Here is a 13,907-nt window from a genome sequence, read left to right on the forward strand (position 1 = left end):
AAACTCATCATCATCCAAATTTTCCTCTTCGACATTGCCCATCTGGTAAATGGCACCACTGTTTACCCACTCTACCCAGCCTTCTCTGTCATCCCATTCAGTCACCAGATCCTACCATTTCCACCTTCTTCACCACATCCTACCATTTCCACCTTCTAAGTCAGCATCAACCACTCTCTCCCTCTTTGCTTCTCCCTCTTCTTTTCCCCCTCTATCTTTCTTTTTCATCACCATTGCTCCTGCCTTAGTGCAGAGCTGCATCTTTTCTCTCCCAAATCATTACAACTGTTTCTGAATAATTATTTTCTTTCCAGTCTTACCTCCCTTCAATCTGTCCTTCATACTGTGGCCTTGGAGGGAGCTTCTGAGGTGCTGTTCTGATCATATCACTTCCCTGGGTAAACCTTGTCATTGATGTCCATTCCCTTTAAAACAAAGAGTTATCTCATTAGCATGAACATGTAACCTGGTAACACGTAACATGAAACCTTGTAACCTAGCCTCTGCTTAGCTCTCTAACATTTATCCTTTTGCCTTCTAACATGTATTCATCACTCCAGCAATAGCAAACATGGCATTTCCTAAATGTGCCATGTACCTTAATGTTTCTCACCTGTTTGTAAGACCCATGTGAAGCATCACCTCCCCAAGGAAACCTTCTCTGACCCCTCAGCTTAACATAGATGCTCTTCCTTTGTGTTCCTACAGCCTCGAATACACATATATCTCTGCCTTAATGCTTATCATACCCTTCTGGAATAGTCTATTTACTTTTCTGTCTCTTACACTAAGTCCAAACCTATTTACTTTATCTCCCCCAAACCTAGCTCAGTACATAGGAGGTAATCAATAATTGTTTATTAAATGATTAATATATTAATGAATGGGTGAAATATAATAAGAAAATTAAAACAGAAGAATTTTTCTTATTTAAAAATACAAGTGGTTCCTCTGAACAATTTCATTTACGTAATGTTATTTCTATTTTAAAATACTCTTTTGCATGTTTGGAGGGCAGTTGCATTCTTGCTAATTACATATTTCAATTAATATTGTGTAAAGCTAGTTATGCCATGTAAAGTATGCCCATTCTATTGAATAAGAATATAATAAAATACGTGCTACAAAATATTGTAGTCCAAATGATTCAGTCTACATTGTTTTTCTGTCCTTTATTCATTGTTATGACTGTCAATTATTATTATACAGTAGATAAGGAACCTGTAGGTCATGAGAAAGTCAGAAGTATTATATTTTATTATGAACTAATCTTGCTCTAATCCCCAATGCAGCTACTTCCTTCTAATAACATTGTTTTAAAAGATCTTCTGACATCTGCATATACTCAGTAACGTGAATATAGCAAACTTTTAGGTATTTCACTCATCTCTGTGCAGCATATTAAATTACTAAGAATGTCCTTTTGAAATCATTTCCTGGAATATAGTATCTTTCTTAAAGTCTAAGCCTTTTTCCTAAAACAGTCTCCCTTTCCCCTAGAGGCTGAGTAATCAGAGGCTCCCCTATTCACCTTCTCCTTAGCATGGTACCAGATACTCAGCAAGTTCTCAGTGACTGTTTCTTGAGTCTACATCCTTGAAACTCTTCTTCCTTTCAGTTTTACCACATTTAGAGGATTTTCAAGCCACCAAAGCCCCTAATATATTCTCTGCAAAGCCAAGGGTTTATTTAAGGGTATAATACAGCAGGAAACAGGAAGTAGAGTGAGTGTTTCTTCATCTCCTTGGAATTGTGGGCCCCTTGAGAATCTGATGTAGTCCTCTCTCAAGGAAAATGCACATACTCATATACTCACAAACGTTAAAAGTTCAGGGAGTCATAGAGCTCTAAAAGGATTTCATTGACTCTCCTGGGTCCATGGAACTCAGATTAGCTCTGAAATCAGGTTTGATTATGGCTGGAGTGAAGGATGTTGTGTTAGGACATGGTAGAAGATGAGGCCAAACCAGAGGTAACCAAGAGATGGAGAAGGACTTGGATTCCATGAAAGCAGTTGTGATTTCTTCCTAAGGAAGCATTAAAACTCATGATAACTAAATCGAAGGATATTTATAAAACCAAGACTACCAAGCCAGAAAGTAAAATTCCCATTTATTTTATGGGGAAGGTAAATATAATTTTGTATAAGCATCACGGGGGAAATAATGAGTTCCTAGTGTTGCCTCTTTGCTCAGTAAAATGCCACTAAGTTGGAAATCTCATATTTCAGCAGACCGAATCTATTTGCACTGAGTTGGCAGTAGTTAAGTACCTTTCTCTACAAAGTATAAGGCTTACTTATATCTAATATTTTGTCTAGTAAAAAAACAAAACCAGAAAGTTATGGCCAGTTCACTCTCATACATATAGTTGAGTGACTGTAAAGGGTCAGGCACTATGCTAGGCTCTAAGAGGAATATATAGACAATTTTTAGAAGACTAGAGCTTCTTGAACAGCTTGAAAAAGAGATGCACAAATAACTGTGGTGAACGCTGTAACTAAGGTCCAGTTTTAATGGGAAAGAAGAAAAGAGGATTTGATCCTCCCTAGTGGAATCTGGGAAGACTTCACAGAGGAGGTAGAACTTGAGCAGGCTTTGAAGACAGTTGGATTCTGACAAGTGGAAGTGAAGTACGGAGACCACTGTAGTTAAAATATGTTCAGAGGGAAAACACAGAAGTTAGGGAGAGCAAGGAGAATGGTGAATAGGCTCCTTGGGTTGGCGCAGAGGTGTCAGGATGCACGGTAAGGAAATGCCCTATGTGGCAGAACATGCTCTGCATTCCACATTGAGCAAACCTTGAGCACTTACTATGTGCAAGTGGAGAGAGAGAATGATAAGCCATAATCATAATAGGAAAGTTATAAAGGATTTGATAAGTGATAATGTGATTTTTAAAAAAAGAAAAAATAAAGCAGAGTAAGGGGGATTGTAGTGCCTTTTAGGACGCAAGTTAACGTTTTAAATTGGGTGGTCCAAGCATAATTCACTGAGAAAGTGACCTTTGAGCAAAGCCTGGAAAGGGATTAGGGAGAGAAACATTCAGATATCTTGGGGGAGAATGCTCCAGAAAGAGAGCGATGAGGCCAAAGTGTGCTTGGTTTGTTCAAGGGATGACTTGGACACCAGTGTAACTGGAGCTGAGTGCAGAGGAGAGAAGTAGAAGACACTGTCAGGTAAAGTGGTGTGTGATGCAGGTGGGGATGTGTCCTATAGGGTCTAATCGAAGGTTTAGGACCTTTCTTGCTTCCTCTGCCAATATTTTCCCCAAACACTCTAACAGTTCCACAGTTTTGGAATCTCAAAGAAAACATGGAGGCAATGTTCCCTGGAAGGGATGTAGTGATTCATCTATTCATAGCACAGTGTATGGAATCAACATAGTCTATTTTATTTCACATTTTTTGACTCAACCATACAGATCTCTGGAAGGGAGATGATTTTGCTAGACTTCAAATAGTAAGGAAGCAGTACTTCTGATTGTTACATGTTCCCCATGATTGACATCGTTCTAAATACTTTCGCTGCAAGCATCTTTGCTGCAAACATTTTCACCACATAACTAATTGGCTGTAAGGCAGTTTTTCCATAAAAGATACAGTAACAAAAAATAAAAGAGGGACATTTAAAAGGACATAATGAAATATGAGAAATGAATAACAAAATTTAAAAACTTGTGAAATATAAAATATTTGAATACATTTAAAATGTGTTGATTCATGGCAGTTCTGCATAAATAACTGATTTTATTTTGTGGGTTGTACCTAAGCACTTGTCTTCCAAGTATTTTCTCCTAGTATTTAATGCATTTTTTTTTTTTTTGCTTGTTGATTCATGTCCTTATCTGGCATCACACTTTTTCTTTTTTGCCAAAATTTTCATTGAGCGGTATCAGTTTACAAATACTAGGATGTATATTTGTACCTGAGCTTTGTATTGCATTGTGAAAGCCTCCTACACTGTTGTTTGTTCTTGGCATATTGTCACATGTCCGTTGACATTCTAAAGTCCTGTAGGAATCTGCATTCAACTCTGCACCTTTGAGGCCCTGGCCTCTTTCTCCTCCACTGTAGTGTGTTTCAAAATAAGAAACCAACTCTTGAGGCAAATCATCCTTATCTGTCAGCTGGACAAAGCCATCAGTAACGTCGCTAACTGGAAGAAATGCTAATGTATTTCAACCAGTTGAAACCAAACTGTTGAACCAAAAACTGTCAACCAATTGTATCTTTCACGGCAAAATTGCCTTACGGCCAATTAGTTTTACGGCAAAATGCTTGAGGCAAACATTTACGGCAAAGAAGCTTATGGAAAAAATACCGGGCTCTGAGGCACTCCCGTGTTGCCTTCGATATAACAGGTAGGAGTTATTTTTCATTGGAAAATTTTGACTTCAAAAATATTCAAAGGGGGGCTTGCCTGGTGGCGCAGTGGTTGAGAGTCCGCCTGCCGATGCAGGGGACACCGGTTCGTGCGCCGTTCCGGGAAGGTCCCACACGCCTTGGAGCGGCTGGGCCCGTGAGCCATGGCCGCTGAGCCTGCGTGTCCGGAGCCTGTGCTCCGCAACGGGAGAGGCCGCAACAGTGAGAGGCCCGCATACCGCAAAAACAAAACAAAACAAAACAAAACAAAAAATATATATATATTCAAAGGGAATTTTTAGAAAGAAAGACGGTAGTTATGAAATAAGTTTCTTGGGACTTCCCTGGCGGTCTAGTGGTTAAGACTCCACTCTTCCACTGCAGGGAGCGCAGCTTCCATCCTTGGTTGGGGAACTGAGATCCCGCGTGCCAAGCAGCTCAGACAAAAAGAAAGAAAAAAAAAAAAAAAAAACAATTCTGTTAATAAGTTTCTTAAAAATGAAAGATGGAGAGAAAATATGTTTACAAGTTTTAGGTTCATTAGGATTTTTAAAAAAGCGTATATGTATTTTTTTTGGCCAGATATTGAAGTATGCATGCTTGATATGTTGGTTTTTTTTTTTTTTGCGGTACACGAGCCTCTCACTGTTGCGGCCTCTCCCGTTGTGGAGCACAGGCTCCGGACGCACAGGCTCAAAGGCCATGGCTCATGGGCCCAGCCGCTCCACGGCATGTGGGATCTTCCCAGACCGGGGCACGAACCCGTGTCCCCTGCATCAGCAGGTGGACTCTCAACCACTGCGCCACCAGAGAAGCCCATGCTTGATATGTTTTATTCAACATAATGACATTTGGGTTTCCTCTTTAATTAACAGAGATGATGTAGTCAAGCCTTATTTCTTCACGTGACTCTATCTACAGCAAGGATGTACAAAAACATAGTTTTTGTGTTAATGGCCCTCTCTGGCCCATTGTGTTCACTACTGTTTGCACCATACTTTATTTCCTATCCTTACAATGACTCTATAAGACAGAGATTTTTAGTGAAATTTTCAAGAGTTACCTGAAGCTTACAGAGGTAAAATAATTCTGCCCAAGTTAACAGTCTATTTGTTGTGGTGCTGTAATATTAGTTCACATTGCTCTGACCCCAAATCCTTTGTAAATGCCACATGATTGAATTGTCATCTTCTTTTTAATTCCCTTTGAACCATATGTAGCTAGAGTCCGGAGAAGGAATAAATTGTTAATAGGGTAGCAGCTACTGGGTGTTTGTCTCTGCCAGATATGGTATCCTAGACTAATTTAGGTAGTAGGCATTTAAAAGTCCTGGATTCAAATGCTACCTTCCCTCTATGAATGGTATGACTTCGGTCAAGTTACTGTACAGTTTTGAGCTTTCATTTCCTGATCTATAAAGTGAGGATTCATGGCTACCTTGCAGAGTTGTTGGCAGAATTGAATAAGGGCATATTTTGGACTAAGTAAGCTTTCCGTTTTTGCTAGTTGAATGTAAGACCTTTTCTTTGTGTGGTTGGCAGAGCGTATTTTTATATCAAGGATTAATAGTCCAAGCTGTGTCACAACTTTAAGATTGCATGTATTGCTCCCTGTGTAATACTATAATTAGGTTTCAATTAGAAAAGTTCACAACCAGTCTTGCATGGCAAGTTGTGTTAACCTCATTTAACCCAGTCAAATGTTCTGTGATACCAAATGCAAAATTTTTTTGACAATCTGTCCTCATGGTTTTTGAAATAATTTAATTATTTCAGTTTCAACAATCTGTGTGCTCTTCAGCTTAGGTCTTCTCTTACTAAACTACTTGATTCCTCCTATCCATGAAAGAATAACTAAAAATAGCGTATCTTTAACCCAATTCCTTTATTACTTGCTATCTACCCTCAAATGTTGTTGCTTAAATATTAGGCCATCACAGATCTATAGTTCTTGTGTCCTGGTCATACTTAAAAACAAGAATGATGTAGCAAAGCATTTGTAAGCTAATAGCTTGGCCAATTACTGAACTTTGATTAGAGTTTTAAGTTTCTGAAAAAATGCATTAATGGAATACATATAGACATATATGTATTCCATTAATACATTTGACTTATAGATTTTGACTTATAGATTTTAATTGATAGATTTTAATTGATATTATCTTTGTCGTGTAATAAGATTCCTTAGAGGGTACCCTTGGTTTAATTTTATCTTGCTCTGACTATGAAAGAGGCAAGAGTTGGGTAAATGATACTGTAGGTGACTGTAGGATAGAAAGTAGTAGAAACTAACATTTTTTGAAATTAATAGCTATAGCCTTTAAAACTTTTTGAAGTAAAAGGTAATACTTTTAAAGATGTTTAGATAGTATTATAGACACATTTATGGTAATTTGCTTCTGATATTTTTAAGTTGTGATACTTTGCTATTTGTTTAGGCAAAATATTCTTTGCCTTCAAAACTGTAACATTTGTTAGCTCAGCAAACCAAAATGTTCCCTCAGCATTGTGTAGGTGTTATGCTTTTTGTTTATAATGTGCTATTATTCATCTTCTATTTATATTTGGAAAATAAACCTGGAGTCTAAGAAAGTGTGTGTCCAATGTGGATTATTGCAGTCAGGGAAGCCCTCACTCATCCATGTGTGTGGGAAGCAGGCAGAAGTCAAACATTTAAATATTTGATCACATATGCTTTATGGAAATTATACTGGACTTTGACATTCTTGGACACAATTTTCATGGAAGCCCCTTTGTAATAAGGGTTATGACTTAGAGCACTTTCAGGTGATTTGGCCTTGGAGAATGATTGTCTTGAAGATGCTTATTATGACATCAAGCTGTGATCATTTTTCTTTCCAAAGCAATTTGGAATGCATTCACAAGTGACATCTAGTATTCTTGCATGAGGGTTTGCAAATTTTTAACAGGGTGAAGCTTTCCTGATCCTATATTAAGAATAAGTCTACAAGTCTCTTAAGAATCCTGAAGAATGCTTATTATAGCAAGTTTTCTTAAGTACGGTGATGAGTAATTTAGAAATTTAAGTACATTTTTGTCTGTCTCATAACTTGAAAAGCATTTAATAACATCATATGGGATTATATGGGCAGCAACCTAAGCACAGTCAGTTCTTCTCATTTAAATCTATAAAAGAGAGCAAGAAATTTGACTTGCTTTAAAAAAAAAAGTAGATTAAAAGACTAGGCTAATCATTTAATTATTAATAATCATAGTTGGTATATACTGATCAGTTACTGTGTATCTGGTGCAGTGATAAGCTGATGAACAATGTATACACTGGTGGTATACTTATATTCTGTATAAAGAAACAAAGGCTTAAGAATTTAATGACTTGCCCAAGTCTGATGACAGTATTCAAACCAGGAATGATCTGACTGCAGAATTCAGGGCCTCAACCAGCAGACGCCATGGCCTTTCTCAAACTCCCAATGTACCTGAACTAACAAACATCAGCCTAGGGTTGACCACTAGGGAGAAGAATGCCAACACACAGTCTGGTTACTAGAATATGGCAGTTTCTAGATTAACTTAGAACAATGGCTTTCAACTCTCATTTTGTATTAAAATTATCTGCGCAATTTTAAAACATCCTGAGATTCTGATTCAATTGGTCTTGGGTGGGACCTGGACACTGGTATTTTTTTTAATTGCCCTATAATTGATGTTAATGTGTAGCCGAGATATAGATGCATTTATTTAGGGCAGACTGTGTCTTGTAAGACAGCAGCGTTCAGTGGAAATACTTCAATTTTGTTTCAAGTTTAATTTTTAATATATTTGAACTATTAATTAAAATAAAATATACAATCAGTTGTATTAACTACAAATGTTAAATCTCAGGATGAGCCAAGCTCATTTTAGCCTCAGGGTCTTTGCAGTTGGCCTGCAATACTTTGAAGCTTTGCCTGGATGGTTTCTTCTCTTTATTAAGGTTTCCACTCTGTAGTTCCTTCTGAGAGACTGTGAGTGTCTCCCAAAATACCTCCCCTGATTTTTTATCTCATTGTTTTTAAAGGTTTTCATTAAAACACTTTAATTTCCTGAAATTGTCTTATTTTCATTTGTTTTTTGTTGGCTTCCTTGCAAAATGTAAACAGAGATCTTGTCTGTCTTGTTTTAACATGTGTCTGTCCCTAGCACAAGGAGTGGAGTTTGGCATAGAGTAAGTACTCAATAAATGTCTGTTGAATGAATGAATGAACGGTGAAAATTTAGCATAGATTTTTTTTTTTTTTTTTTTTTTTTTTTTGCGGTATGCGGGCCTCTCACTGCTGTGGCCTCTCCCATTGCGGGGCACAGGCTCCGGACGCGCAGGCCCAGCGGCCATGGCTCACGGGCCCAGCCGCTCCGCGGCATGTGGGATCCCCCCGGTCCGGGGCACGAACCCGCGTCCCCTGCATCAGCAGGCGGACCCCCAACCACTGCGCCACCAGGGAAGCCCAGCATAGATTTTTGATTAGTCCATCTGTTTATAAGCTAAACTGACTCTCCCAACTTTGAACACAAATTCTGTGTACCTTACTTCCTAGATAACTGGAAAAAGAACACACCTGGTACACAGGTAGAGGTATTCTGAATTCAGTTTAAAATAAAGGTGATTTGATAAAGCCTTCATTCGTAGCTGGGATTGTGACTCTTACTTGATGATAAAACCATGTTTCTGGAAAATATTGTGTTTTACAATAAATTGACATCTCTGATACGTAGCAAGTCTAGTTTTTTAGACTATCCAGCGAAAATAAGTCTAAGGTAATGCTTTTCGAGTATGTGATTAGTACACTGGATGTAGTTCTGCAAGTCTGTACCATTTTGAAGGGAATCTTGATTTTGAATTCTAGACTGTATCATTCTTTTCTTTGATAACCTTGGCACAATATTCTTTGGATAAAATAAAACTATTGATATTTGGGAAAGTTGAGTTTCTAAAAATGGGAACTTGGATAACAGGGAGTAATTAAAATACCTCATAACTCTTGGCCTTTGTCTGCTTATTCAGGATGGCAGTTCTTAGAAACCGCTGAAGCAAGTTCTTAGAATAATATAAAAGAAAGCTCACTTCTTGATTGACATTGGCTTAGTACTTAATGTGAGATGGGGAAGTTTTCTTCAGTTAGAATATTTTGAAGGAGGGAGGTCAGTTGGGTTTCATCCCATGCAAGTATCTTTTGACCTGCTGCTGATTATAAAGTTTGTTAGCTTGCAAAGTAGCAATAGACTTAAGAATTTTTAAATGTGAAGAAGACTTACGTACCGTTTAGTTCAATCACTTTATTTTACATCAGGGAAACTGGGGCCCAAATAGGAGAAGTAAGTGTGGAACTCTGTCTTCCCTCAGTAATTGCAGTGTAGCTACATGCTGTGCCTTTCTAGCAAATGTAGTGAAAGGTTTGCTCTTGTATCTTTTGGTGTTTTTTCGAGAAGTGTTTTGCTTTGTACGTATAAAGGCTAAAATACATGTTTTAAATATATTAATAATTATATATGTATAATATACATGCAAAATATCACTGGATAAGAGGTCTAAGGCATAAGCAATCATTTGAAGTGCCAATTTGAAGCTAAAGTTTTTCTGTGGATCTATCTAAAATAGAATAACATTTACTTGGAGAATTCAAGGAAAATAAGCTCCAAAGTTTCTTTTTGTTTTTGCTGTTTAAGACTTGAACTTTGCCATTGTAGCTTCCCTCAGGTTCACTCTCACAGTGCCAAACTAAATTTACTCCTGGTGTTTTTAACATTGGCCTTACAGAAAAATGGCTACATAAACCTCAAATTGTGAAACATTAAAGGAATTTGAAAGAAAATATTTTATTTGACTATGTGCAAGTAAATCAGGTTGCTAAATTACAAGAAAAAATGAAGGTGCTTATTATACTTGGTGGGTCCCATTTTAGTGGTATAGAATTCCAACTCCTATGGGAATGTAGTGAAAAAGCACAGACTTCAGTCAGGTCTAACAGGGTACAAGTCTCACTACTGCTCACGAGCCAGGGCTCTAGGGCAAGTGACAGAATATCCCTGACCCGCCTTTGGCCTAGCTGCAGAATTACCCTGAGATAAAAAGTACAGTGAAGTGAACTAAACAGGGAAGGGTGTGTCCCAAGGCACCAATGTTAAGGGAGTACAAACCTTTTAAAAATTGAAATTTTAATGATGTCATTTAAAATAATGTAACCTTTGCATATTGACAGCATATGCACTGAGCTTAGTACCTAATTAGCAAGAAAGAGTAATTAAAACAGGAAGCTACCATGTGACAAGTATTGTTACTGATACCTGCACCTGAGGCACATTACCAAGATGATCTGATGGTTCTACTTTCTGTGGGCTCAGTATTGCCAGTGACCGCCCTGATAATGCCAACTTCACAAGGGCGTTATAAAGATTCCATGAGGTAAAATGCTGCTATGACTGTATAAATGGTAGTCATTGGCCATTGTGACAGGAGCTCTTTCTCAGGTCTCTAAGTTTAGTATTATGTTGACTTCCTTATCAACCTGATACCTCTTTTACTAGACTTTCTGCAGGGTAAGGTCATTGCACTGTTTTATTCTTTGAGTCTACCAAGTAAGTGCCTGATGTGGAATAGGTCCTTTTTGAAGAGTTCAAATGAATGTATACAGTCATCTAAAAGTTACTTAACTAGGGGCTTCCCTGGTGGCGCAGTGGTTGAGAGTCCGCCTGCCGATGCAGGAGACACGGGTTTGTGCCCCGGTCCGGGAGGATCCCACGTGCCACGGAGCGGCTGCGTCCGTGAGCCACGGCCGCTGAGCCTGTGTGTCCGGAGCCTGTGCTCCGCAACGGGAGGGGCCGCAACGGTGAGAGGCCCGTGTACCGCAAAAAAAAAAAAAAAAAAGTTACTTAACTGGGTATCTTGTTATCATTTTGAGAGCTCTAATCTCTGTCCTAATAGGACAGATGATTGCACTGTTTTATTCTTTGAGTCTACCAAGTAAGTGCCTGATGTGGAATAGGTCCTTTTTGAAGAGTTCAAATGAATGTATACAGTCATCTAAAAGTTACTTAACTGGGTATCTTGTTATCATTTTGAGAGCTCTAATCTCTGTCCTAATAGGACAGATGAGCTAATAAAAGAGAGTTGAGTACCAATTCTACTCCCCAGATGGCCTCAACCTTCTTGGGCAGCAGTAAGGTCAGGAAGAGTCAGTGGTGATCACTCCATTGTGAGGACAGACTGTATCTAATTCTGCTGGCTCTCCCCTCTGTATTTCTGTTCATCGGCAATATAATGGGTTGGAATTCATAAAATAAAGTTCTCACTTGTTTATATTACTTTCATTGGACATTAATGATCCAGTTAAATGGAAAATAGAACTTTTGTTTTTTTGGGGTTTTTTTTGCGGTACACGGGCCTCTCACTGTTGTGGCCTCTCCTGTTACGGAGCACAGGCTCCGGACACACAGGCTCAGCGGCCATGGCTCACGGGCTCAGCCGCTCCGCAGCATGTGGGATCTTCCCGGACCGGGGCACGAACCCGTGTCCCTTGCATCGGCAGGCGGACTCTCAACCACTGCGCCACCAGGGAAGCCTGGAAAATAGAACTTTTTTGTGCGGGGGTGTGTTAAAGGTGTATTTGCTCTCCCATTTAAGTATTTCCTTGAGATTGAAACCTTTTAATAATGATTTACTCATGTAAGTACAATACTGTTATAAAGAAATTTGTTAGGTCGTTAAGTCCTGAGGAGCAAGGTACAAGGCAGTCAACATCCAGCCCCTTTTTTGAGAATACGTAACATATACCCTCTAAAGTGGCTTGGTTTTTAGCCGTGGCCCTGACTTGAGAAATAAATCTCCAAGTTACACTGCGCCACCAGGGAAGCCAACAAGCCATAGTTCTTATAGCTCTTTTGAAAGGAAAGGCAGATTTATCACAGAGTGGTTTTTATAATGTACATTTTTCAGTTGTTGATGGCAGATAGTTGAAGCAAAAACCTCAGAACAGTCACACGAGAGTTTAACACATAATTTTGTAATAACGGAAGCATGGTTGTTTTCAACCTTTTTTTTTTTTCCCACTGGGAGCCCATTCCATATTAGTGTGTATAGAATTGCCTTTTACTTTTTAAGGGATACTAAATTCCTTTTATTTGGATTTATATAATGTAGTCAACCATTCTCCTATGGATGGAAATTTATGCTGTTTCCAAACTTTTGCTGCTATAAACAGTGATGCAAAGAATGTCTGTGTCCATGTCATTGAGTGTTTGGGTGAATACTCTGTAGAATAAATACCTAGCAGTAAAATTGCACATTTTATTGCATTTTTTATTTTTGATAAAGACAGCCAAATTGTCTTTCATAGAAGTTGTATTAATTTACACTCTCATCAGGGGTTTGAGAAGATACATAATTCTTCACATCAAGCTTTTAGATCTTTACCAACCTGATGGGTGAAAAATGGTATCTGAACACGTTTAATTTACAGAGCTCTTGTTACAAATAAGAGCATTTGAAGTTATTTATGTTTCATTTTCTATGAACACTCTGTATATTTTCTGTTCTTTTTTTAAATCTTAGATTGTTCTTTTCTGATTTGTTGAAACTCTTTCCATATTGGAAAACCTATGCCTTTGTGATAGGGTTTGCAAATATTATTTTTCCTCATTTGTCATTTGTCTTGAAGCAATTTAGTGATATGTTTTGTCATGAAGAAAATTTAGATTCTTTATTACCTATTCAATTTATGAATCTTTAATTTGATGACTTCTCATTGCAAATTCTCCCCCCCAACACACACATAACCTCTCTCTCTCTCTCTCTCTCTCTCTCTCTCTCTCTCTCTCTCTCTCTCTCTCTCTGTATCTCTCTCTCTCTGTGTCTCTCTCTCTCTCTCTCTCCCCCTCCCTCCCTCCCTTCCCACCTCACTCACTCTCTTTCTCTCTCTTATTTGTTTGTAGGGTTTTATCTGGAATTTATTTTGTTATGAGATAGATATCCAACCTTAGTTTTTCCCATATGATTTCCTAGTTGTCTCAATTTTTAATCTAGTTCTCCTACATGCCACTTACATAATAAACTAAAGTCCCACATTTATTTGGTTTTATGTCTAGACTCTGTTCTGTTCCATCTTTCTTTCTTTCATCACAATATTTTAGAAGCAGTAGATTTATAATAAAACTAGTTTTCATTCCACCCCCTCTTCTTCATTAGAATTCTTTTCTAAAAATTTCCTTTTTGTACACATTTATTTTCCACATGAATTAAATAAACAGCTTGGTATAGGGCTAAAAAATATGTTGCAGTTGTATTTAAGATTTGTACATCTATTTTCTTAAGTGTTATTCATTTGTGATTTTAGTGGGAGGCTCTTTCATTGGATTTTGGCATCCGTGTTATACTAAATTCATATAAATTAAAAGATTTTCTTCTTTTTTAATGCTTTGGAACTGTTTCAATAGTTTTGGAGGTATCTGTACTTTCAAATTTGATATGGTATCAGAGCTATTTACTCTTTATAGACTTTTTTCTCCTGGGAAAATCTGAGACCTGTGCTTAAAGG

The 13,907-nt window shown here is 38.0% G+C and overlaps 1 protein-coding gene across 1 annotated transcript in view; it reads left to right on the forward strand.

The window, feature by feature from the left end:
- The window catches only part of TRPM3 (transient receptor potential cation channel subfamily M member 3), an 856,716-nt gene that overhangs the window by 301,253 nt on the left and 541,556 nt on the right, over window positions 1-13,907 (forward strand).

Source organism: Phocoena sinus, chromosome 6 (genome assembly GCF_008692025.1).
Source record: "Phocoena sinus isolate mPhoSin1 chromosome 6, mPhoSin1.pri, whole genome shotgun sequence".
Classification (NCBI taxonomy): Eukaryota; Metazoa; Chordata; class Mammalia; order Artiodactyla; family Phocoenidae; genus Phocoena; species Phocoena sinus.